Below are 25,702 nucleotides of genomic sequence, written 5' to 3' on the forward strand. Positions count from 1 at the left end.
TCCCTTGCCACATTCCGAGAACCGTGTTTGAATCCATTTGGAATAAATTTCATCCTAGAATTACAAATTCTGTTGGTGCCCTACAAACTAGCTTTGTGCCAAATTTCATGAAAATCGGCCGAACTGTCTAGGCGCTATGCGCGTCACAGAGATCCTGACAGACAGAGGGACTTTCAGCTTTATTATTAGTAAAGAAAATGCAGTTTAAAAGAACAAGGGAAGAGGAATTATTTAACTAAATGCTATCGAGCTTTGTAATAACAAACAGCAACGGATTGCATGTAAAATACCAGACAACCCGGTGCTCTCATCCAGAAACTGCAATTTCGTCTTTGTTATGAACTGATTAGTCTGGAGTAGTGAATAACCGAGCTGGAGGCAGATGTCAGCTCATTGAAGATGAGACTGCCGACAAACAGATATAGTAAAATTACCTCATCAGTTATAACACGGCTAAGGTATTTTGTAGTAAGTTACCGCCCTAAAGCCAGGGCTAAGGCAATCTTTGCCATCAATCTTTGAGTTGAACCGCACCATTGCTGCGGTCGCTCATCTGGTTTGCTAATTTCTGCATTAGCTACCAGTTTGTTTGGCTCTCTTGGCTCCCTTAAGAGATTTTTCGCCTCCAGCTCATGTGATTCCTATTCCGGGCTGATGAGTGCTAAAAAGCACGAAACTGCAGTCCTCGGATGGAATAACTGAGCTGGCGGTGTATTTTAAGTATTAGTAGGTGACTTTTACACTTTTTGAATTGAAATTTATTTGCTCCAATATTATTTTACAAAAATTAGAATTTTTCTTTAAAAAATCACAAAAACAATGCTCATGCCATACTTTTACAAACATAGGTAGTAGGGAAAAAAAAATCCTGGATTGGCCCCTGCATATTATATTGTATTAAGCAAAAATGATCCTAGATAGTAACATTCTCGCATAATGCATCGCATCAGTAAGAAGAATGAGGTGGTTTCCTTCAGTCAAAAGTGCTACTTTTAGTCATTGAAATGGATAGAATAAGCAAAAAAAAAAAAAAAAAAAAAACATGGACCCAGTAAATATTTTTATTTTCCCAGCAGTTTTTTTTTTTTTTAAATTATTTTTTTAAAATGTCCGATTTTTCAAACAAGACGTGGTCTTGATGACGTCACAAATGATGCACTTGGCGCATCTTTCTACCACGATTCCACGTTATAATAACCAAGAAGCGAATTAAAATTGCGCTCTATGTTTGCTATCAACCATATCGTTGCCACAATACACGTGAGTAAAGATGCAAATTAAATGTTTTGGACCGTGAATGGCAACACTGAATGACATTTCATCATTTGTGATGTCACACGACAGAAGTGTAAACAATAAAAGCGCACCGATTTAAGTAATTTTTTAAAAATATCAAACTTAAACAAATTATTTAAAAAATGGTCAGTATGTCTTTAAGCATGCTCTTTCAAAAAAAAAAAAAAAAAAAAAATACTTTTAAAATTTTGGAAACGACCCCATTCACCAGAAATGACCCTAGCAAAAACTTTCGGTCATCCTTTCACAGTCTGATACAAAATACAAAAATAGGATTGTTATTAATGCTCCTGAGTTTAATGTAAACGTTCATTAGAATTCCTGAATGAGCGAAAACGTGTTTTATTTTTTACCCAGTTTGCTTGAAACATTTACCTGAGAATCTTTTGAAAAGATACAGCAAAAGAGAAGATATCTCGACTAATTTTTCATTCTCTTTCATCGTGGTGTGCAATTGATTTTTCGGTATCAGGTGGTTTTAAGTGAAGAGAAAAAGTTCCTCTAACTTTTCGTTCGGCAGTCTTGAAAGAGATTTGCCTTTTAATGAGCTGATAATGAATGCATCTCGAAGGAAGTTTCTATGAGATTTCCTAATTAATCAAAAAGGTTATGTAATTACCGGTGCATTAACTGCAGTTTTTCTTTGTCTCATTAAATCTTAATTTGTCTTTAGAATTGTTTGCTTCCTGCTTACTTTGAACTTTTTGCGAAAACTTTCATCTGAAGAACGGTAGTAAATAACTTAAGAGACAATGTTGTAGTTACTTCTTTAAGTTTCTCACGGAATATTTACCTTGATTTTGTAAATGTTGCGGGTTGTTTATGCACAAAAGTTTTTTAGTTGAGCGCGTATTTTCCGAACTTCGACTGACAGAACTATCCAATTATCCGAACGTCGATTGACAAAACTGTCCAATTATCCGAACGTCGATTGGCAAAACTCCAATTATCCGAACGGCGACTGACCGAAATGTCCAATTATCCGAACATATTTTCCCTCTACTTTTTTTGCGAATAAACATGCAAACTCATTCATAAACCCTATGTTTTGGAAGAGAAGATTCTGTTGAAGAGGAAGGAGATAATAAGCTCAAGGTACCAGAATTTAATAGCGTAATCCTGTTTTGAATAAACAGTACGTAGGACTACTGTACTCACACTACGCGATATTTGAAAGCTTACTCATTCAATACTAAATTTGATTGAAACATTAATTTTCTGCATGAAAAAAAAATTAAACCCTCTGCTAATGTCGCATCTCTGAAGTTGCTTGTTTAGTTGTCCGAACTTTTGCTTATTTCGACTACTGCCGATTCCGACAAGTTTAATTAAGTCTCAACTGTATTTAGTGCAGGGTTCGAAAATATCATGATATTTTCGAAAATATCCGATATTTTAATATATATCGGATATTTTGATATATATATCCGATATTTTCAATCAGCACAAACTAAATCCTTCAAAATAGTAAATGCACACATCCTCAAATCACTCTTCGTTTTCTTATATTATTATTACAATATGTAGACTTAAAATTAAGGTTTCTTTCATTACTTATATCTAATATTTCATTTTACATTTTTATTAATTTTTAATGGGGTTAATTTAGCATTAGCTATTTTACTCATTTTTCTTCTTTACACAGTTGTATGATTCAGAAATAAAAAAATATGCATTAGTCGGTGCACAATCGTGGGACATTTTCTTTTTTTCTGACCAATGTTTAATATTTAATTAGGCACTTTTAATAGGAATTCTATTGTTATATTGCTAATATATTTATGAACATAAAATGAAAAGTAATATTACCATACTTTGTTACACTAATCATTGATTAATACATCATAAAAATACAGTACATTATTTTTAATAAAAAATAAACAAAATTACTATGATTAATAATTTTTATATTGAAAAAACGGTAGTTGAAAAAATAAATATCGAAAATATCACAATACCGTGATATTTTTAAAATAAATATCTGATATATATCGTGACATATATCATGATATATATCGACGGATATATATCGGCGAACCCTGATTTAGTGTATTGCAAGTGATACATTTGAAACTCATTATTATTTTTAATTAAATGTTGAATTTCGAAAATTCAGTTAATTTTTTTGTGAGATTACGTTATTTATTGATTTTATTTAAGTTAAAACTAGGATGCTGTTCAGTTCATCATACCTTGTTACGCTGTTGTAAGTGGATAACTTTTCCTTAAATTTCCTTATCACTTGTACTATTTCTAAAGTAGGTCGGTCATCTCTTACTCATTTAGAAGGCAATTCTTATCCAAATATTTTATGTTACCTTAATCTTTTTCCTAAAGCTAATATACGATTTTCATATCTCTTTGTCTCGAAGAGTAAATCATGAATATCACCTGTTGTTGTTCTGCGGCTGTTGGATAAATCAAATGCACGCTCTAAAAGCACGTTGGATAAATGGGACAAGAAAACGTTTTGGGTTTTGTTTTGACCATTATAAACATATACACATTTGAATTATTTTCAATTTTGAACTGTCATTCATTTCTTTTCGGACTTTTAGTAACAAAAATATAATGAAGTAAAATTAAGTTATAATAATTAAATATTACTTAGCTGTTTTTTTATTACGCTCAACACATACAATTTGTTGAGCTGACGTGTATTGGCAATAAGAGTAATGGTAATTTAAGTTATAGAATTACCAAGATTATAGAAACTATTTTATAACAAGAAGTTCCGTCTAGAACTATGCGAGCCTACTTTCCCGTATACCCATACTACTTTCTAGTACCTGATCAATATTCTCAAAAATAGCTAAAATCGCAAATTGTTTCAAACATATGTTTTTAATATTTTAAGCAAATTTCTAGGAATAAAATATTCCTCACTCATCTAAAAAAATTAGATGCGTAAAAAAAAATAAAAAAATAATAATAATAAATAATAAAGTAAAAAAACAAATAAATAAAAAAAAACGAACAAATAAAATAGCAGCACCTTTGAATCAAAGCAGCTAATACACTTTTTCCATTAAAAAAAAATTCTTTAACAGCTTTCAAAACGAAAAAATAATAATTAAAATTAATAAGCTTATTAAAATAAATACATCATATAAAAAAAAATCGTTTCTTTCTCCCCTGTTGCCAAAAATAATTTTTTAAATGAATTAATGCACTTAACAAAATAAATAAAAACAGTAAAATGTCAACCTAAAGAAATACTTTTCATTGTCAAAAAAATAAGTAAATAAATAAAATAATTTGAATTTTGACATATTGAATTCAAATTGTTTTTCGCAATCACGAGTGTGTGTGTGTATGTAGGCGTGTGTGCTTGTGTGTGGGGGTATGTGTGTTTGTGTGTAGGGGATATGTGTCTGTGTGCAGGCATGAATATGTGGCTAGTTGTGTGTAAGTGTATGTGTGTGTATGTGTAGGTGTCTGTATGTCTGCGTGTGTGTATGTGTGTAGGTATATGTGTATATGTATGCGCGTGTGTGTAGGATATGGATGCAACCTGGAGACGGTTTTCGCTATAGGAGCAGCATCATGAGGAGCCGGTCGACGCTGATGCTGCAGAGGGTGCTGGCGGGAAAATAAAATCATAGCACATCAAAACTGTCAAATGAAAGCAATAAGCAATCGTGATTGCTCAAAAAAATCGTCTGCGCATATCTTTATGTAGAAACATAAATGACTTCGAGTTTATTCGCCGAAAACTGAATACCTAAATTAAAACTTTAGCGTGAAAATAAAAACAAATCATATCAACAATAACTATTTCACAGTTAACACCATATCTGCGGAGTCGGAGTTGGAGTCAATCTCATTTTGGGATAAAGGAGTCGGAGACGAATATCCAAGAATCGGAGTCAGTCATTTGTCCTCCGTGTATAAATTTTTGCCAAAGCTACGAAGTCAGTCGAAGTTGGGGAGTCGGAGTCTAATTAATTGTCAGGCACCGGAGTCTGGAGTTTGGCGTCAAGAGCTATTTCCAACAAAATTTGTTTGAAATAAATCCGCCTTCAAGTACGGAATCTACATTTGTCCTCCGTGTGTAAGTTTTTGCTAAAGTTATGAGGTCGAAGAAGTCGGGGAGTCGGAGTCCGACTAATTGTCGGGCACAGGAGTCGGACTCAGGTGCCACTAAATTCTCGGAGTCTGGAGTTTGTCGTCAAAAGCAATTTCCAACAAAATTTGTTTGAAGTAAATCCGCTTTGAAGTACAGAACCTGCATGGACTTTCAGTTTCCCCGTAGGCGCTAATGCTAAGGGATTTGAACTGTTCAAAACTGAATGGAAAATTGTTCAAATCAAAAAGATATTTTATGTACAAGTTTTTCATCAAAAGCTTTTTCCTACAAAGTTTGTTTGAAGCAAATTCGCCTCACAGTTCGGAATTGCCTTGAATTTCCCCGTAGGCGCTAATGTTAAGTTTTTTTTGAACTGTTCAAAATTAAACAAAATATAATTCAAATCAAAAAGTGAAATAGGGGAATGAGGTATTCTCGCCGAGATCTTTCGAACAAAAAAAAAATTTGTTCGAATCGAACGATTCATTCAAAAGTTATTAGGAGGGGGACTAACTATTTTATTTATTTTTGACTTATTTTTTGTTTTTTGCGAAATTTTTAAGATGCATTAAGCTTTCTTTCATGCTTTTTTTCTTCTTTTTCTGACTTTTACTGGGAAAGTAGGCTAAAAATGACAGTGAGCTTTTATCAAAAATAAATTTTAATGATTATGCTGAGAAAGTCGGAGAAAATAAAAAAAATGAATTTCAAAAGGTGTTTTTGAAAAATAAAGGCTGTGACATCGTCTGCGGATCAAAAAGGTTTTTTTGCGGTTGTTCATTAAGTAAAAAAGAAATGGAGTGCTATATTTATAGTTTTATAGATATTTTTGTTACAAGTTATTGAATAATTGATACATCATCAAGTATATACTTATCAAAATAATGTATTCATAATCATTCAATTCACGTGTAAATAGTAAACATTTTAGTTAATGAAAATGTAGTTCTGATTTTGAAAAATAAATAAATAAATATTAAGTGTGGAATTTTGATTTAATTTCAAACATGAATCCAATATCATCGGTTGGAATCTGCTTCTCAAATAGTTTTCTTAAAGTTCACGTAGGAAAAAAGTTCGTTCGTATATGTTTTTTGAGCAGTAAGAACTCAAAATGCAAACTTTTTCAACTCGGTGAATGGTTTAATATCATCCGTAAGCACTTTCAAAAATTGAAGGTTATTTCGTCAGTGTTTCGTAATTTTATAATAGTAGTTTAAAAGTTTTTGAAAACAAAATGCGTATTTCTCTTTCTAAATGTTCAGCATCGTGAACAAAACCTACAAATTTCCATTTCCTTTTATCTTTATTTTCCAAGTCTAGCAACTGTATTTCAAAGCTTATATTTCAGTTCCAAACTGGCGAATTTTAAATTTGATAATTTTTGTTTTGCAACGATTTAAATAAATGCCAAAACGACTTTTTCTTGTCAAAAGTCTTGAAGTCGCATCAGTATAATGATTCGTTTATATTTAAAACTACTGTTTTAAATATGGACAAGAATGGATATGAAAATAAAATAAATAAATAATAAAAATAAAATGATAGTAATAATAAAAGTTCTCCACAAACAAACTTCTAATCATCTATAGAGGGAATAGAATATAGAATTAAAATTTAGAACACTAAAGGGAAGATAAAAAAAATATTGCAATCATATGTTTTTTTTTATTCTCACGTTTAATTTTTAACATTTTCGTGTTTAATTTGCCTTGAGTGTAATAATTTATTCTCGTGCTTATCAAAAAAGAAAATAAATTAAATATTTGTTCTTGGCAAACGAAGTCAGTTACTAGAAAGTATTCCAAGAATCTCCTTCCATCGTATAAAACTTTTCATTTCGAAAAACAAAATTGATCGATATGCTGGTATCGGTTTATTTTTAGGTTAAAAAAAATTACCTTAACTTTTCGCTCATGAGTCTTAAGTAAGATTTACTTTTTAAGGAGAAGTTAATGAATGTGTCTCGGTTCAATTTCCAATGAAAAAATTCATTTAAAATCTTCTTTAGTTACCTATGCTTACTTTTTATGAATACTCCTTTATTTAATATTCTAATTTGTGTCTTGTGATGCGTGATAATGAGTTTCTTTAGGTTTCGTGTTTAAAAATGGTTTCAATTTAAGTGCATTCTCCTAGTGTTAGATCAGAGGTCTCTAAAGTAGGAAAATATAACACATGGAGTAACAAAGTGCCGTATCCCCTAAAATTTTCTGCGTACTCTGAGGGGACTCAGAAGTTTTTAGGGCAGAACTGAATTGCAAAATAACATCTCATGCATTATTTAAAATCTCCTTTAGTTACCTAAGCTTACTTTTTATGAATACTTTATTCAATATTCTAATTTCTGTCTTGTGATACGCGAGAATAAGTTCCTTCAGATTTCGTGTTGGAAAATAGTTTTCAAGTTATTTAAAATGTTGACAAACTGGTTTCAGTTAAAAAATATTCTTTTATTGTTGTAGATCAGTCAGAGGTCCCCAAAGTAAAGCAATGTAACACATGGAGTAAAAAAGTGCCGTATCCCCTAAAATTTTCTGCATACCCCAAGGGGTAATGTGCGCAGAGAATTTTAGGGCAGGTTTGGGTTTTTTAAACTATTAAATGCCTAATTCAGACTGAGGCGGATACATGGGGAGAGTCCTACGTGACATGACCACCCACGCCTCAAACCATCGACAAAAGTATCTGATCGCACTGTATGAGTAAAATGTAAACGATTTCAGTTGTCATTCCAATTCATTAATTATTTTTGATAGTAAATATTTGAAATACAAACTTCTTTTCACTGCTCATGAAATGAATTTGTACTGTTTACACATTAGGGGCCTTATTCCTGGCTGATTTGGTGCTTTTTATTGACACCAAGCAGTTTCACAAATTTTTCGTACCCATAATCCTAGGTTTCTTCATTAGGGGTGGAGGGCCATTCTTTAGCATGACCCCTCTCCCTAAATGGTTGTCTGTATCCGCCCCCCTGAATTGTCATTTAGGTGTTCGGGGCGGAAGGGGGGTCATTTGCCCCTATCGGTTTTGAGAAGGTTATGTATTTACATGTTTTTGGCCAGGAGTCTTAGTGATCCGACGTTTCCGGAAATTTTGGTTTGGCAACATTCTAAAACTGAAATATTATAGAAAAAAAAAAACATTTAAAATGATTTTTTCAATGATTTTTGTCTGCATATTTGAAGAATTTTTACGGTTGGGCTTCCGAAAATTTCACTTCAGAAAATTTTATTGAGTCCACTTGCACCCCTGGTTTCTGCTTTCCGAAACATTTTGCTTTTAGTATACACCCTTTGCCCCCCCCCCTTTTCAAAATTCAAAAAGCCGTTCTTAGCCTAATTATTTTAATCAATCTGGCTGTACGTTAGCAAAATAAATGAAGTCCGTGAAGTCATCTAACTCATGCATATAAAATTTATCATGAAATGGCCCCCATGGAATGTTATGCTCTTGGCTCTATAATTTTATCCAGTGCACTAAAAAAATACAAAATCTCTATGCTAACCCGCTTTAGCTTTGGCGTTTCCTTGTTTACCATCCTCGAGAATATTTTCTTCAGAGGTACTGAATACTTTTCCTTCGCACGAAGCAACTGCTAGTTTTCTTCTTTGTCGCAGCTGCACCTAATCTTTTATTTTTCTTTTTCGTTTCTGGAAAAATATTTTTCCAGATCAAATAGTTTCTGCACTTGCCATTTCGTGCCAAATCTTCTTTAAATAAAATATGTGTTCTCTATTTCTTGTCCTTTCTTCATTTTGTTAAAACGAAGAGTTTTTATTCACGGCTCGCCAAGGATGCGGAGGAATAGATTTTTTGGGAGACTGAATTTTTTTGTTTCTTGCAATGTTTCTCTTTTATATATTTCTATAACTTCAGTACGAAATCTAAGTTTTAAAAATGTTTTTTTTTTTTTTTTTTTTTTTTTTTTTTTTTTTTTTTTTTAAAATGGAAATACCATTGTTTGCGAAAATTTATTCTCTGAATTTTCCTTTCACGTATCCGTAAAAGAGATTTTGAAACTATTTTAAAAATTAGTATTCTAAGTTTTGGAGTTAATTACAGTTATTCACGGTAACTTTGATTAAAAATTTCGTAGTTTTTAAGTATCCCATTTATATTTTGATAGTGCTATTGTATGTATTATCATAGTACTTAATAAAAACTCTTAAAGTATTGTGATGTAATCCAAAATTCAAAAATATTAATAACAAAAATTTTAAAGAAAATTCAACTGCAGTGCTAAAAGTTGTTTTAGCTGATTCAAAATTATCCTGCCACTTACGGTCGCTTGTAAATGTGGGGAAATGTGATGTACAGTAGAACCTCTTATATCCGGATAGTCCAGCTAATAAGTGAAACAGATTCTTAAATAAACATACTTATCTTTTATTAGAGCAAAAACCAATCCTTTGTAACAAAACTCCAAAGTATCGTTTCTCGCAAATATTTTATCATTTTTAGTTCAGCTGCAGTGGTGTTGGACTGACGCTCCAAAGTTTGCCATGTTTTTTTTTTTTTTTTTTTTTTTTTTTTTGTTAGATTAGTACTATATCTTTTTGTGCGTTCTATGGAGGAGTTGTACGCTTGAATAAAACAAAAACCGAATATTTGCGTTGTCATAGTTCCGTTCTCACAATTAAAAAATATTATTTAAGTAAATATATATTTTTTAACTCTACAAATTTGTTCCGGATAAACGGGGGCCGGATAAACGAGACTCTGCTGTAATTTAAGTTATTGGAATGAAAAGTGCAATAAATTGTGCAATTTTAAACCAGGCAGAATGAAATTTCTAATTGTTAAAAAACGAGAATGTCAAATGACTTTCAAAACAAATCAAAAAGTATAGGATGAAAATGGTGATCCTGTGTTCACAATGACACTGAACCTGTACAGCAGTTATTATGCGAAAGTACAGTAGAATCTTGTTTATCCAGCCCTCGGATATCCGGTTTTTCCGGACCAAATTTGTCGAGTTAAAAAAGATGTTACATTCACCTAAATTAAAATTCAAATTATGTACCAGGAACGGGGGAACTACAAATGTGCCAAATATTCGCTCTGTATTTTGATTAAATGCACAGCTCCTACACAGGTCGTGCCAAAAATTGTAGTACAGTTGAGCTCGGTTATAAACGAGTGTTTGTAAAAAAAAAAAAAAAAAAACAGGCTTGTGAAAAAAAAAAATCAGTTATTTTTACATTTCTGTACAGTACCAAGAAGTTAGTTATTTTCTTTGAACTTTCTTATTGTCTCTTTTTTTGTTGTTTTCGAGGAACCTTGTAGCCCGAAAAACATTTGCTTTCGTGGCTTCAAAATAGTTTAAACTTTTTCCGCACTTTACAAGTCATCGAGTATGTCGAGGGCTCTTGTTCTCGGGATTTACGTAACATTTATAACTTTCGGCTAAATTCGAAATGTTTATGGAGTTTTTCCAAAAATTGAATAATTTTATCTGAGGTGGAAATCAGCAGAAATTTTATGAAATGTTCGTTAAAAGCAAGTTATGTTCTCACAGACATAACATTGTACCAACCAAATCTGTCTGATTTCCTCGCTAAATCAGAGTTCTCGTTAAATCAGGGCTCGTTAAAAGCGAGTTTGACTGTATAGGAAACAACATGGCTTAATTGGAGTGTCAGTCCGACACCACTGCAGCTGAACTACAAATCACGAAGTGTTTGTAAGTAACAATCCGATGTAATTTTATTACAAAGTATCTTTTTTTTTTCTGTAATAAAACATAAGTCTGCTTATTTACGAATGTGTTTCACTTATTTCCCGGATTATCCGGATTTTCTTTTATCCGTACTGCCTTTGGTCCCTGCTAGTCCGGATAAAGGAGGTTGTACTGTACCGTCGTTTCTTCAGCTTTCCGTTCCTTCCAGCGAAGGTTTTTTATTTTGTTCGTTATGAGAAAATATCTGTTCGTATATTCGGTTAACGTATGAGCGTCGATTAATTGCATTAGATAAAAACTTGATGAATAGCCGTAATATATTTTGATGGCTATTGTTTCATTTCATCTGGAAGCTCATTAATTCATTATTGGTGCAGATGTGGAAGATAAATTTTCCTATTTATTTTAATACCATTTGTTGTGCCAAAACCTGATTTTAATTAAAGATAAGCCTTGATGCCCAAAGACATATCAGTGGGTATAAATTCAATACTATCGAGATAAAAATGAATTTGGTAGAGATAAGATGATAAGTCGAACACATCCAGACTTATGGATTAAAAGCCGATCTGCAACATCTTCGATATCATATAAGCCCTATAGCAGGAAATTGATTAATCTTAATTCTATCTCTTACTCAGCTCACAATTTTATAATGGTTGTAAGGATTTATCGGATAATCTATCCCGTCTGGTCTTGGCGGTTATACTGTTTCAACATTTTTGCCAAAACCTTTGTATTTAATCGGATATTTTTTAATTTAATATCTTCATTGATTGCCTGTACTCATGAGCCTTATGCTGGGGTTCCATAGCACCTGTAAAACCTAAACGTGTGTTTTAATAGTATTTTTTTTAAATAAATTCCAACTAATCTATATACATAAATGGCTACTACTGTATGTATATCCGGGGTAATCTTCAAAACTACTGGACCGATGTTGACCATTTTTTCACCATGGATAGCTACATTATCAGGAAGCAACATAGGCTATAATTTATTTCTAAAAAACTTAGTTTAAAAAAGTTATGATGGAAAACAGTAAATTTCATATCATTTCCCCATTAAATGATTTAATATAAAACCCATTGTTACAAAAATTCGTTGCCTTACTGCAGCAATAGTAATAGTAATCATAATGACAATTTTGAATCAAGGCTTCTCTGGAGCAAGCTTGAAATTTATTGCTTTCTTACGATTTTTATCCTCATCTATGCCAACAATCGATAACGGGACTAAGTAAAGAGACAATTGATTTTGGCAACAGTTAGAAAATAGAAAGTGTTTATTGCATAGACTAATAATAAGAGTAGACCCAGCTTCCCCAGACTTGCTGATGAAAAAATTGGTTCATGGATACATCATGTGACTGGTGGAAGGTTCGGCGAAAACTTTGGCGGCATGGTTGCTAGCTGGCAGGATTATCTATAGTTTGGCACTCGGCATGTATTTTAAGACGTAATGTGTTTTTATTATAATTTTTTTCCCAGGGGCAGAGATGATTGAACTGTTTTTCTTTCAGTTATGCATTATTTTGACATTAGTAATTGGTTTTTGATCGCAGTTTTCAGTAACTTTAATTTCATTCGGAACTACTACATCAGCGTTGGCGTAAACGTTTTGCGTTAACGCAAAAATGTACTAATCGGTATCTTAAATTGAAATTGTAGGTAAAAATCTTACCGTTTGCCGATTCTTTTTGGGCGCTTGCATCTTTAATTGCTTAGAGAGTTATTAAAATTGAATAAAGAAAATGCACAATACTATCTAAACGAAAAACTCACTATATTAACAAAATATTTACAACTTAGAATAACAAATTTACAAATCAGACTCCATAAAAGATCATTCTTCCGTGTGTTTCATCAATTCTATTTATTTTATTTCTCGCTCGCGTTGATCGTCTAGGATATCCACCAGTCACATGGTTTGGTTTATGAGCAGCAAAAGGGTTGCCATAGCTCAGTCTACTCTTATTATTAGTCTATGGTTTATTGTCTAAAATTACACAGGCCTGCAAAATTCGGTCATGAAAAAGTGATTGTACGGTAATGAGTGACTTTTATTTTATTGGGTGCGCTGGTTTCAAAACTGACATCCATTTTTCTCAATCACATAAGAGATTTTCACCAATTAAGCTTTAACATAAGGAAGAAAAACATATTTTTTTCCTACTCTGTTAGTTTATGCATCAAGCATACAATTGGAAATCAGTTAGTATATATATATATATATAATTTCATAGAAATAAGAACATAGTAATAATTAATTATAACGATTCATAAAAAACAGGCAATTTTTTCTACTCGCGCTGTTTTTGCAGCCAAAGACTACGTAATAAAGTTTCTCGGCTTTCATTTCACCATGTAACCAAAATATCGCTATTAAAAGAACCTTTAAAACTTTTGTTAAAATGTAAACGTAAAATTCTTCGCTAACTAAATTATGCAAATCTATGAACAGCACAAAAACTTCCAATTATTTGTTTTTGTGCACAATTTCAAGCACTTGCCAAGTTTTACTACTTATTTCGGAAGAAAATGTTTAGCATCATTTTATGATCACCAAAAATTTGGCGACAATATCTCTTTGACGAAAATTAGAAACAGACAGTTTTACAAAATAGGGAGGGGGAGCATTATCCAAGGTATCCAAAAACGATTTCCGCAAATTTGATAACATTTTGAATCGCTCCAAGAACCCACAATAATTGAAATTTCCCAAACTAACTAAAGGGTCATTCCATGCGAAATGAGCAAATCAGCTGTGGCTGACATGTCACAGATTTCAATGAAAATTTTTATTTAGGTAAACCATGCATATCTATAAGGGAATGCAAAGTATGGAAGTTTAAAAACGGTTTGTTGCTTTGTTATTGAAAGTAGAAGTTGATGCTTACGCTAAGCCTAAATTTTCAGAGTTCATGGCGGACGGTTTGTTACTCAATAACTCCATAAGTTATAAACGTACACTTGAAAAATAAATATCTCCATATTCTATAAACAAATCTCTATTGGGAAATAGCAAAGTAAAATTTATTAGGATCTTTCTTCGAATCTCAGGTATTAACAAAGATTGAAATTTTGCCAATTTACTTCAGATTTCAATTCACTCTTCCAGCTCTTTTAATGAAAAAATAACAGTAAAAATGATTCAGATTGAAAAACTATCTATAACTGACTATCTGCTCTAATTTCGTAATTGTTTATGAATTTCTTGATGACGGAATCGTACTTTAAAAAATCAAAAATTTCCGAAAATTTCATTTTTTCCTCTATTTCAGATTTTTTTTGAAGATGAGGGAATGCTCTAAATTTACTCAATTTTTTTACGTAACACATTGAAGTGTCTTTTAGATGATACTAAATTTTAATCATTGGTATCAGCGTATTTTTGTTGCTAGAGTAACTTGAACTAAGGTAAAATTTCATTAGTTATTTCTTTTTATTGTAAGTTTGGCAAAACTAACCATTTCTTTCGTGTTTCATTTTCTCAAAAGCATGTTTATGAAGTACTTGCTGAAATGTTTCCTTAATTATTGTGTTGAATTTTTCTCCATTCGTGATATAGGAAAAAAAATAGCTCTTAGAGAACATACTAAGTTTAAAGATATGGGCAGAGGACCATCTCGTCTAATTCACAATAGCATTTGAGATTGGGCTATGAGTTTGAGAAAATTTGTTTTATCCATGAATAAGATATTTGACGAAATACACTTCATCCCCTTTTGGTTTACAGGGGTCTAAAAATGTCAATTTTTTCATTATTCCGATTTTTGAGGGGCTATAATCTATAAAGGGTACACAAACACACAGCAACAGTTACATATTCTTTTTAGTATGGTTCCAGTAATTAGTTTTTGCCGTATTTCATTTTGTGTTTCCGTCCCCTACGCGAGTTATCCCCCTTTGAAATGAGTAAAATTTTTACATTTGACCTTGAACTTCAACCTGTTGCCATTATTTTAATTATTAACTTACAGCTACGTAACTCAGCATGTAAGACTTACTTATGCATTTTAACATCAAAGCTTTAAATTAACTATCATAAATGTAATTCAAATAGATTTTGGCCAAAATGCAAAAAGTCCCCTTTTTGACTACGAAAATCCCTTTTGATGACCTCTAAAAAATCAAAGTTCCAGTTGAGAGAAAAAATGAAAGTGGTTTTAAACATCTTTCATATGCAGCTTTAAGGGATATGAATTTCAAAAAAAAAAAAAAATTAAATGGTCGAGCGCACGCATTCGTCAAATCTGTATGGATGACCCATAAAACACAAAGAAAATGCTATTTTTCTGAATTTTATTTTAAGTTTGGAAATTGAAAACCAATTTCGAGTTTCTTCAAGCAAATAGTTGAAACACAGCTCTATATTCTTGCAAAATTTTAAAGTTGTCTGAATTTTCCCTCATTTGAATTTTTGTGTCTATGTGAAGGAGAAAATCATCATTTTACAAAATGTTTCTAAGTTTAAAACTGATTTTGAAGACAAAGGAGTTAAAATACAACTTCAAAAGTAAGGTAGTTTTTTTATGATACTAAGCACATTATTGGGTATTAATTTCAGCAAAGCTAATGCATTCCTTAAAGATTGAGATTGAAAAATAAAATGCTTAATTATGAGAAAACTGAAATATTTTCAGTTTTTGAAACTCGGTTAAAAGTCAACTATAATAACTTTGAAAATTTTACTGATATCAGATTAATTACTCTACTCCATAAATTGCAACAACATATAACTTTTATGTTTTCATTAAATAGTTAATAAGATACAAGCCTTCAAAAATGCAACATTTAGCATTAATGAGAATGCTGTTCAATTTGACCAATTTTCAATCGCATGTAACTATTCAAATAAAAAATATTAAGCAAAAATATTTTAGATATTTTTATACAGGCATAAAAGGAACCTGTATACCAAATTTCATAAAAATCTGTTACCATGCGGCCACCACTTTTTGTGAATTTTGCTCATTTCGTATGGAATGACCCTAAAGAAAGAATAGTGGGATTACGGGCGGCTACATTTTTTTAAACCGTTTGTATTTCATTAGCCATATAGAAAAAGTTTAAGACTATGTTTAAAAAAAAAAAAAAGAAAAGAAAAGAAGAAGAAATATTAACTGATAAATCTTTTTAAACAAGTGAAATTTCATATTTTGGAAATTCTTCAAATTTTTATATGTTTTTCAGTATCCAAACTTAACAACCGGTGTTTGACAATTTTACGCTTTTTTCGCATAAAAGCTCTAGAAAATGGTTAGCATTCCGTGTGTGCAAACAAAAAATCTTTTCGTTGGCATACATCAGTCAAACGAGGAAATGGATCGTCTGCTAATGTCTCCTTGACGTCAGATCTTGCATTAAGTGAGGAAAATAATCTTTTGCTGTCTGTTTTTGCGAATCTTGTGGCAGCATTGGCAGGTAATCGTGTTTTTGTAGCGTCATTGTGACGTGATTGAATAAGTATGTAGAATGTCACGGACAATCCATTCTATGTCGGTCAATCAAAGAGTTTAGTTGTTCTGATGTAGTTCAGTTCGAACCGATCAATGTTTTCATGTAGTAATTGTTATTGTCATACGCTATTTTGCCCGGAGTAATTTTTAGTGCGTTCAATAAAATGAAAAAAAAAAAAAAAAAACTGACACGTGAACAGCATCGAAACATCATAAGACAATGAAATAGAATTTGAGAACGTTTTTATTCTCAGTTGCGTAGCTAAGGGTAGGCCCCCTAGGGTCTGAACCCTCATTGTACCCGCCCCGAATCAACTCACTGCTTGAGTTACTTTTGTCGCTATTTCTGGTACCATATTCAGAAATTACTTTAGTAAAGGATTCTTTTAGTTTTCGAACTTTTCTACAATTTTACATCGTGTGTTTTCTTTTTTTCTTTATTTCGGGACAAGAAATAACGTGAAAATTTATTTTATTCACGTTACTCGTTACGAATGAGTTTGAATTTTTTACCACCCAAGTTTGTGTACACCGCCTACGGCGTTATACTTTGGGGGCCTCATCCCCTTCTTATTGCCTGAGTCGGAACTCTAGCATACATTAAAAGCATTACTTTCACTCGAGGCAGCTGTCGACAAAGTCAAGTGCAAACAGCAGAGATCCGGAAATTTTGAAGCGAATGAAACGTCGCTGAGAATTGACATTGTACTTAATAACACCGCGAATCAAAGTCGTGCAGAACTTAGACTGTGTTTACAAAATACCCCGAAAATTTACAATTTTTTTCAGTACCTGGATCGAGTCTCGGCTCGCTTTTATTCTCGAGGAGTTTTTATGAAAACAAAAAAATGTTCGTATTTTAATATAGTAGATTTTACGATTAGTTTTCACAAAATAAACCTGTAACAGGCAAAAATCCTTGTACAACACTTCTTGGAGCTGAATAAAAATTTTGCAATTTTTTTTTTTTTTTTTTAAGAGAGGCAAATTTTTACAACACTGTCTATGACATCTTGGTTATTATTATTTTTCTAACTGATGTATTTCTTGTTCTTTTTAAATTAAAATTAAGTAATAGAAGATCACGTTTTGACATAGATAGTGCATTCTCTTTTTCAAATAATTTTGTTCTAAAACGTCCTTTTTTCAGTAGATTCGCCTGCGTGTAATGTACAGTAAATTTAAAAACTGAAAGATTTTACAGTTATTCTATTTTACAAACTGAAAGTATTAAACTTTCCACGTTTCTCTTGATTAATGTAGCTTAAAGTTCGCTTTAGTGCTAAATACTCATGTAATATGAATTAATGATTTGCTTTATTTTCCGGTTAATGTATCGTGCAAATAAACAAAAGCAAAATGTTCTTTTCCAAAATAGTACTATGCTATAAATGGCCTTGTTCCTAGCACTCTCTTTAACAAAAACATAACTTCGTAGCGTAAATTTTAAGCTTCAGTGCCAGATGCAGTTAGTTATGTTTATTTTGCTCTTGATAGTTACGGTTTTATTTACCAATCGTTGGGAACTCGCCAACATAAGCTAGATATTCCTGTTTTTAAGGCATTTATGGCAGTTAAGGAATATTTTAACGCTGTTTTGAACTCATATTTTTCATTCGCGAAGCATTGAACTCTTTCTTATGGTTTTGTTCTTTATTGAAATTGCTGCCTCAGTTGAAATAAGATATTACAGTTGGAGAAATTTGATGCATTTTTTAAGGCTGTCTGATTTTCAAACTCGAGCATTAATAAAATTGTAGAATAAAAATAAGTTATGCTTTTTCGAGCTGTGCTTGCTTTTAAATTAAGTTCTGTTATGGCTGAAATCGTGTTCAAACGAAAATGTAGTCAGTTATTTTTATTATTTTGTTAATAACTAAGATAGTATCAATACTTTATTAAAATAAATTGACCGAAGCTATTATTTTTATTAATAAGTGTTTAATATTATCCCGTTATATTATTTTTGTGTTAAATATTTTTATCCTTCTTCGCACTTCGTTGGTTTTCGTCAAATTGAGTTTTCTTCAAATAGTCATAGTTTTCTTCAAAGCTAACAAAGTGCTATACCTATATAGATGAACTTAGCAGTAAAACTTCATCAAAATGCAAAATATCCAGATTACTAAATCCCATCATTTAAGATTGAGAAATAAAAATCATCACTGTAAGTAATCTTTACGATAAGAGTACTGGTGGATATCGGCGGTAAAATCTTTATTCCGAACCCAAATCAACATGTATTTTGTTATAGATATGCCTTGTTATTACCTATTCTAGAGAATCACTAGTATGATGGATGCAAATTTCTTGGCTATTTCGTTTCGTTTGAAGAAAAAGAAGAAACCCAACGAGTAGTGTCCTATCGCAATTCGTGATTGCGAAAATCATAATTTGAATTTAAGACATCTAAATTCAAATTATTTATTCATTTATCATCATTATTATTTCTTTTTTGTTTCAATTCAACTTTTGAATACCCAACATAGTTTGAAAAAAGAAATTTAGCACTAATAAGACCATCTTAAATTTAAAGTAAGAAAAAACGTCAAATAAGCACCAATTGCAAATTACAGCAGACACGTGTTTCGGCGGAACGCCTTTTTCAATGCAAAAAGTAATGAGCTTATGGATGAAAAGACATCCGACAAAAGATCCTTTTCATCCATAAGCTCATTACTTTTTGCATTGAAAAAGGCGTTCCCTGTAACGCCGAAACACGTGTCTGCTGTAATCTGCAATCTGTGCTTTTTTGACGTTGTTTTTTCTTACTTTACTGTTCAGCACAAAGATATTTATTTATCTCATCTTAAATTTGTCCGTTGTTTGACCTCCACCCCCCCCCCCTCCTTCCCCCGCCAAAATATGGTAAGCTTAACATGCTCTCCTAAACTACAAATGCAAAAAAATCATGTTTCTTGTAAACTCAATAGCAAAAACCAAAACCGTTTCAGCGTGGAGATTCTTGACTTATTTTAAATTTATTGAAAACACATTGTAAAGACGAGCTGAAATAGCAACGATTTTATTTTTAGTCTTCTTTTCGAATTCTCTCACTGAATCTGGAAAGATAAGATCGGTCCTGTACCGAAGGCAATTTCAAGTGGCACTGGTATACCTGAATGGAAGATATTGAAACCTGCGGCCATTTATATGCTAACAAGTGCACTCTAGATAACCAAACGGAAAAACTGAGCAGTAGATGGCGATATATATGAAAGAGACCATATCTCTCTTCTAAATGTTGTTCTGTTGAAGGTATTTGCCGTAAAATGCTTTTAAAAATAAATCTTGGAAAGGCAAATTTTTTTGACATTCGGATTTAAATTTTGGAATATATCAGAGCAACACTCGAATTTTGTGTTTGGCCTTCGACTGGGCATAGAAATAGTTTGTAATGTTTTTGTTCTTAAACTATGTTAAAACGAAGGTATTACTTTGAGAGAGGAAATATTTCAGCCCGTGGGGGGGGGGGGGGGTGTAGCAGCTTACGTCCTGGAAAGCGCCTCCTTACCTTTTTTTTCTGGAATGCATTCTCAATATCAAATAATTCTGTAAAAAAAAATGTTCAAATAATGATGATTAAAATATATATGCCCTCATACTAACATTCATGGGATTTCGCGCCGAGTTTCGAATCCGAACTACTAATGGAACTGCCTCTTTGAGTAATAATTAAAGTACTAAAGAATGATAGGCAGAAAAATCGAAAAATACTTCGGAACACATAAGATCATCCAAAAGTACCTGATGGAAATAGTTCCACTTAAATAAAATTAAAACACATAAATGTACTAACGATTCACATTTTACGTTCTGCAATCATTAAAAAAAAGGAAGCACTACATCCTCGATACGAACCTCCCTCCGCCATTTTTTCTCCACTCATTTTCTTCCAGACAAAAATTATGACACTTCTTTTTCAACCACTTGCTAATCAAAAACAGATTAGGACGTTGTCGAACGTAGACTGTTCGAAATTTTCCTATCCCAGGTAAAGACGATAAAAACTTCCGTAATGTACAGATTTTTTTTTCTCCCCCTTCCTCTCTCCCTCTCGGAAAAGTACATTCGAATAGCGCGGAACACGCAACCAGACGAAATCCCATTTGTCGTCTGCTTCAGGGGGTAGGGGTGAAGTAAGCAGGTGGGATGTGTATCGAACGATGTGTGGATGTGTATTCGCACATCTTTCCGCTGTATTTTAATTCCAGAATATCGCCCTACGAACATCAAACAGTTAGTGGGGGCCGTTTCCATATTATTTTAATCGTTGAAGCACTTCAATGTTGCTGTCGATTAAAGTGTTGTCTCGTATGACGTCTCCCGACTGCACCCCTCCCCTCTCCCACAGATTGTCTGTGAGTTATACATACTGTATACAGGGCCGCAGAGAGCCAAGGCGGGCCCCTCCCGCCCCCCAAAACAAGAAAAAGGAGAAAAAAGAAAATGGGAAAAAGAAGAAAAAGGGGGAGGCGAAGAAAAAAGGGTAGGAAGAAGAAAAATAATCAAAATTGTTTACTAAAAAACAATTAACTTTATTTTTAGCCGCAACAGTCAATCAGGGTTCGTACGGTCCTTCAAAACTCTTCCAATACTCCTTCATTTAGGAATTTTTTTTGAAGGGCCCTTCAGACTCCTTCATTTTGGTTTTAACTCCTTCAAAACTCCTTCTTTTTTAGTTCAAGACTACATAATCTTCCTCTACGACAGTAACTTAAAACACTTCGATCGACAACTTTCTTCGTATCGTCACAAGGGCGATTTTATTGTAGTAATTTCGTATGTTTATTTTATTTTTTTTATAAAGATGTGATTTACAAATTGATAATTTAATTAAAAGTTGAAGGTGAAAATATTAGATGACTAAGACATTTCAAAAGCTTTTCAAGTTTTATGATTATTGCTTTTCCCCCACCACACTCTCAACAGCAAAAGTCAGTTTGTCTAATTATTATTTAAATATTTAAAAATACTTAAGCGAATGTACTATATTAAGTGATTTTGTTAAAGAAAACAAATGCTTCGTAAATCGCAGTTTTGACATTCTAAAAAGGTCATCTATGTGTGATGTCATACCTTAAAGGGGGAGATGGGTTCATGAAATTGTGACAAGGGGAAGAGCAAGAGTGACAAAAAGTGACATCACTCAGTTATTATAACAACATTTTTATGCAAAATATGACATTTGACAAAAGGAGAAATAAGGTTAAGTGTGACAAAGGGGGAAGAGGATCAAATAAGTTGTAAAAAATTCTGACATCATTTAAGGACAGCCCAAAAGTACTCCTTCAAAATCTCATTCTACTCCTTCAGAACTCCTCCAAAACTCCTTCATTTTATTTGTGAAATTTAGTACGAACCCTGTCAATACCAAAAGAGTACATTTTAATCTTTACGTTCTCTCTTATTGTGAATTTTTCCCATCTTTTCTTTCTCTTTCCTTCTTCCTTTTTTTTTTTTGCGTCAGTGTCGCCAGCCCCCCCCCCCCAAGTCCCGGGCCCCTAGTTTTTGACAAGGCTGACATAGCCTCTCGTCGGCCCTCACTGTATAATAAGTATCGATCGCGCAGCGTATGTCTTATATTAGGCTATGCCATTGAAAAATTGTTAGGATATTTACGTAGTGCAGTGAAGTTCCGTTGCAACGAATACCAATGCAGCGAAATATCTGTTTCAACGAAATACATTTTCAGTTCCGATACAATTGGCATTACATTACCTGAATTTCATTCCTACAAGATTCCCGTTACAACGAACTAAATTTGCGGTTCTTTGAAATTCGTTGCTACGGAATTTCACTGTATTCATTGCTATCATTTATCGATGCATATCGTGTTGATGCGTTGCTATTAGTAAAAAATAATGCGGTGTCAAACAAAGGGTGCCCACAACCAAAAATTTTAGGAGGGCAGAAGTTCTCAATTGCCGAATGAAACTCGAATTTTGCCGAATGATAAAATACGAATATGCATACGAAAGTACATCTACTGAAAGGGGGCATTTCGGGCAATTAAAAATTGCAATTATATCCCCCAATTTGCCGAATCATCATACAAAATTAGCTGAATAATGAGAATTTTCGAGAGGTCCCAGTTTCCTCTCGTGACCTCTCATTAGGGCGCCCCAGGTTAAATTACCGATTGTACTGTCAATTTATTAATCGTTATCGATTTTTTTTTTGTTTTGTTTTTGATAGTCTTATTTCTGCGCTATTATTAAACTTAAAATCATGATCAGTTAAATTTTTAATTTGCCGCTTTCAGTAATCTTTTTTGTATGTATTCTTTGTGCCTTTCATTTTAATATGTTTTTCATTTACTTCTCTGAGCTGTTTTCCTATAACAAAAATGAAACATACATGTAGTACGTTTCGTTTATATCTATAGTATTCCATAATACTCAATCTATAAGATAGTGTAGTATTCGATAAATAGTCCATTGATTTTCATCGAAATAGGGGTAACCGGAAAGAAAGATAAGGGAATGTTTACTTTTCCATGTGGATTCATACAATATTTTGTTTCTTTAAAAATATATCAACAAGAATAGTATTTATTCATTTAAAATTCATAAATAACCTGTGGCAAAACATTCTCCTGGAATAGAAAGACTTGCAATGCTCTCTCTCTCTTTTTTTTTTTCTTTTTACTTCACCAAGATTAAAAAAAACGCTTCCTTGCGCTTTTTTTTTTTTTTTTTTTTTTTGAGAGGTTTTCTATGTATCGTTTCGAATTTGACCTTTTTGATAAGCTCCTTTTGAAAGAAAAAAAAAGATTTTTTTAAATTTTTTATATGAACTCTAATTTAGTCGGCAATTGTTGGAATACAATAGAAAAAAATCGAAGCATTTGTCAAAAAATGTCGCATTTTTCCATTCTCTTTCATAATTATAGGTAATTTACGGACGGAAAAGTTTGAAAGATTATTAAGGGAGTTGAAATCTATATTTTTAAAATTTGAACTTGTGAAAATTTTTTGCTGCGACTAGAGCTCATTTTTTATGCACACTTAAATCATTAAAATACGCTTTAAAAATTCCCAAAATTTGAGAGAAAACTTCAAAAAATAAGCTCTATTTGTTATAAATAAAAGTTTTCATATTTGAGAAAAACATTAATAGTCTTTCAATTTTTTCATTTTTATACATTTTTTGCGATAATATGCTCAAAAAATAGGGCGTCCAGAGAAAAACTCACAGGTGGACCGATTTGTTGTTCTTTACGAAGAATGAAGTTTTTTAAAATATTACTTTTATGCAGAAGTAACTCTAAAAGTTTCCTGTAAAAGTCTTAAATCTAAAGCGCAATAATATGCTAATATTTTGAAAAATTGCCATTTTTATGATATTTTTAAATGCGTTAACGTCAAAAGAAGCAAAACTATGCAATTGCGTATGTACCATCAGGCTCCAGTTTTAACTGTCGTTCTTCTGTAACTTTAATGCTTCAGCAGCCATTCAGAGTTCAAAAAACTTCTCTCACCGATCAATGAAAAAAAAAAAAAAACTAAACATACATCCAGCTCTTTTTTTAGTAGTTTTTTTTTTTTTTTTAATAACCTGAACGACATTTGAAATGTATAGTTTCTAGCTTCTTGAATGAAATATTTTCAGTAGTTTTAGTGAATTTTTCTTCCACATTCACCTGTAGGAAAGAGAGGGGGTTTAAATAATATAGTTTTTTTTTCTTTTCTAAATTTAATCTTGGGAGTTTTTTGTAGAAATTTAATGCTACAAAACTGGCGCAGTCATCGTAAAATTCGGATTTGATTTTGTTTTCCTCAAACAATTCGCTTTTCACTAACTGCCCAATTGATACTGATTTAAGTACTTATTTTTTATTGATTTTATATTTATTTTTGTTTTCTTGTTTCATCCTCCTTTTTTTTTACCTCTTTAATTTCATTAGTCAGGCAGAAAAAGTTACTGATTTGGGCGTCTAAATAAGTCAGGATATAAAGTTTAGTCAACAGTGCAGCATAGCTAGTAACGAAGCCAATAAGATATTTGGGCTTATCAATAGATCCATTTTAAACAAATCTAAAGAAGTTCTTCTGCAGTTTTATAGGAGTTTAGTAAGACCTCATTTGGAAGTATGCTGTTCAACTTTTGTCTCCGCATCTTAAGAAAGATATAATGTATTGGAAAGGGTTCAAAGGCGGGCTACAAGGCTAATAAATGGACTTTCTCATTTAGACTACGATTCCAGGCTTAGAATGCTAAAACTGTACAGTCTTGAGCAAAGAAGAGACCGAGGGGACATGATTCAATTGTTTAAATTTATTAAAATGAAAGATGTTACGGGGCTAAAGTTCAGCACTGAAAACAGCACAAGGGGTCATTTTTAATATATTTAAGGGGTCTATTTAAATCTCAGGATAACATGGATATTAGGGAAAATTATTATTTTAGCAGGGTGGTGTAACCTTGCAACAGCTTACCGGAAGAGGTGCTAATGAGCAAGGGAGTAGATAACTTTAAGAGGGCCATTGATCTTCAATGGGGGCTGTAAGTTGACTAGGACCAACCTAGCTGGGCCCAGAGCTTGTTGCTGGTCGTCACTTTTGTATTTGTATTTATTTGAGTGTGAGGAAAAAAAGCCGATTTGATCTGACATGTGATTACAAAAAGGAAAAAAAAAAAAAGGAGGGCGGTCGCTGTAGCATATAAAAAGACAAAAGGGGATGGAAAATTTCGTTCCGGTAAATGATTTTGTAAAAATGTATCTTTCTACATCGTGAAGATTGGTAGTAGTCAATACTCCTGTGATTCGAACCTATGAATGTTATTCTAATTTCTTTAGGTTATATCTTTTCTTTTTTCTTTCTTATCTTGTTTCTTTAATTCAAGTGCATTTTCACCCTCACTATGTTGGCTAAAAACAGTAAGAGCAAAACTTTATCAACTTGCCTTTTTTTTTTTTTTTTGGTCTTTGAACTGTAAAAAAGTGTAATTTAACTTGAAATAATTTTCTCTTTGTATTATCACTGGCTCCATCTACTGGAGAAAAAAAGGAACAAGAGATTCCTATCATAGGCAGAGTTCGAATCGTAACTGGTGCTGCCATCTCTTGAACGCGGACTACAATATTAAAAGAAATTTTTCTATGTTGATGTTTTTAGTTCAACTCTTCTTCAGCTTAACATGAGTCTTGTATTAAATGTCGTTTAATAAATAGAAAATTTTCGGT

The 25,702-nt window shown here is 32.4% G+C and overlaps 1 protein-coding gene across 1 annotated transcript in view; it reads left to right on the forward strand.

Annotated features, from left to right (window-relative positions):
- The window catches only part of LOC129227776 (syndecan-like), a 310,638-nt gene that overhangs the window by 275,290 nt on the left and 9,646 nt on the right, over positions 1 to 25,702 (forward strand).

This window comes from Uloborus diversus, chromosome 8, assembly GCF_026930045.1.
Source record: "Uloborus diversus isolate 005 chromosome 8, Udiv.v.3.1, whole genome shotgun sequence".
NCBI lineage: Eukaryota > Metazoa > Arthropoda > Arachnida > Araneae > Uloboridae > Uloborus > Uloborus diversus.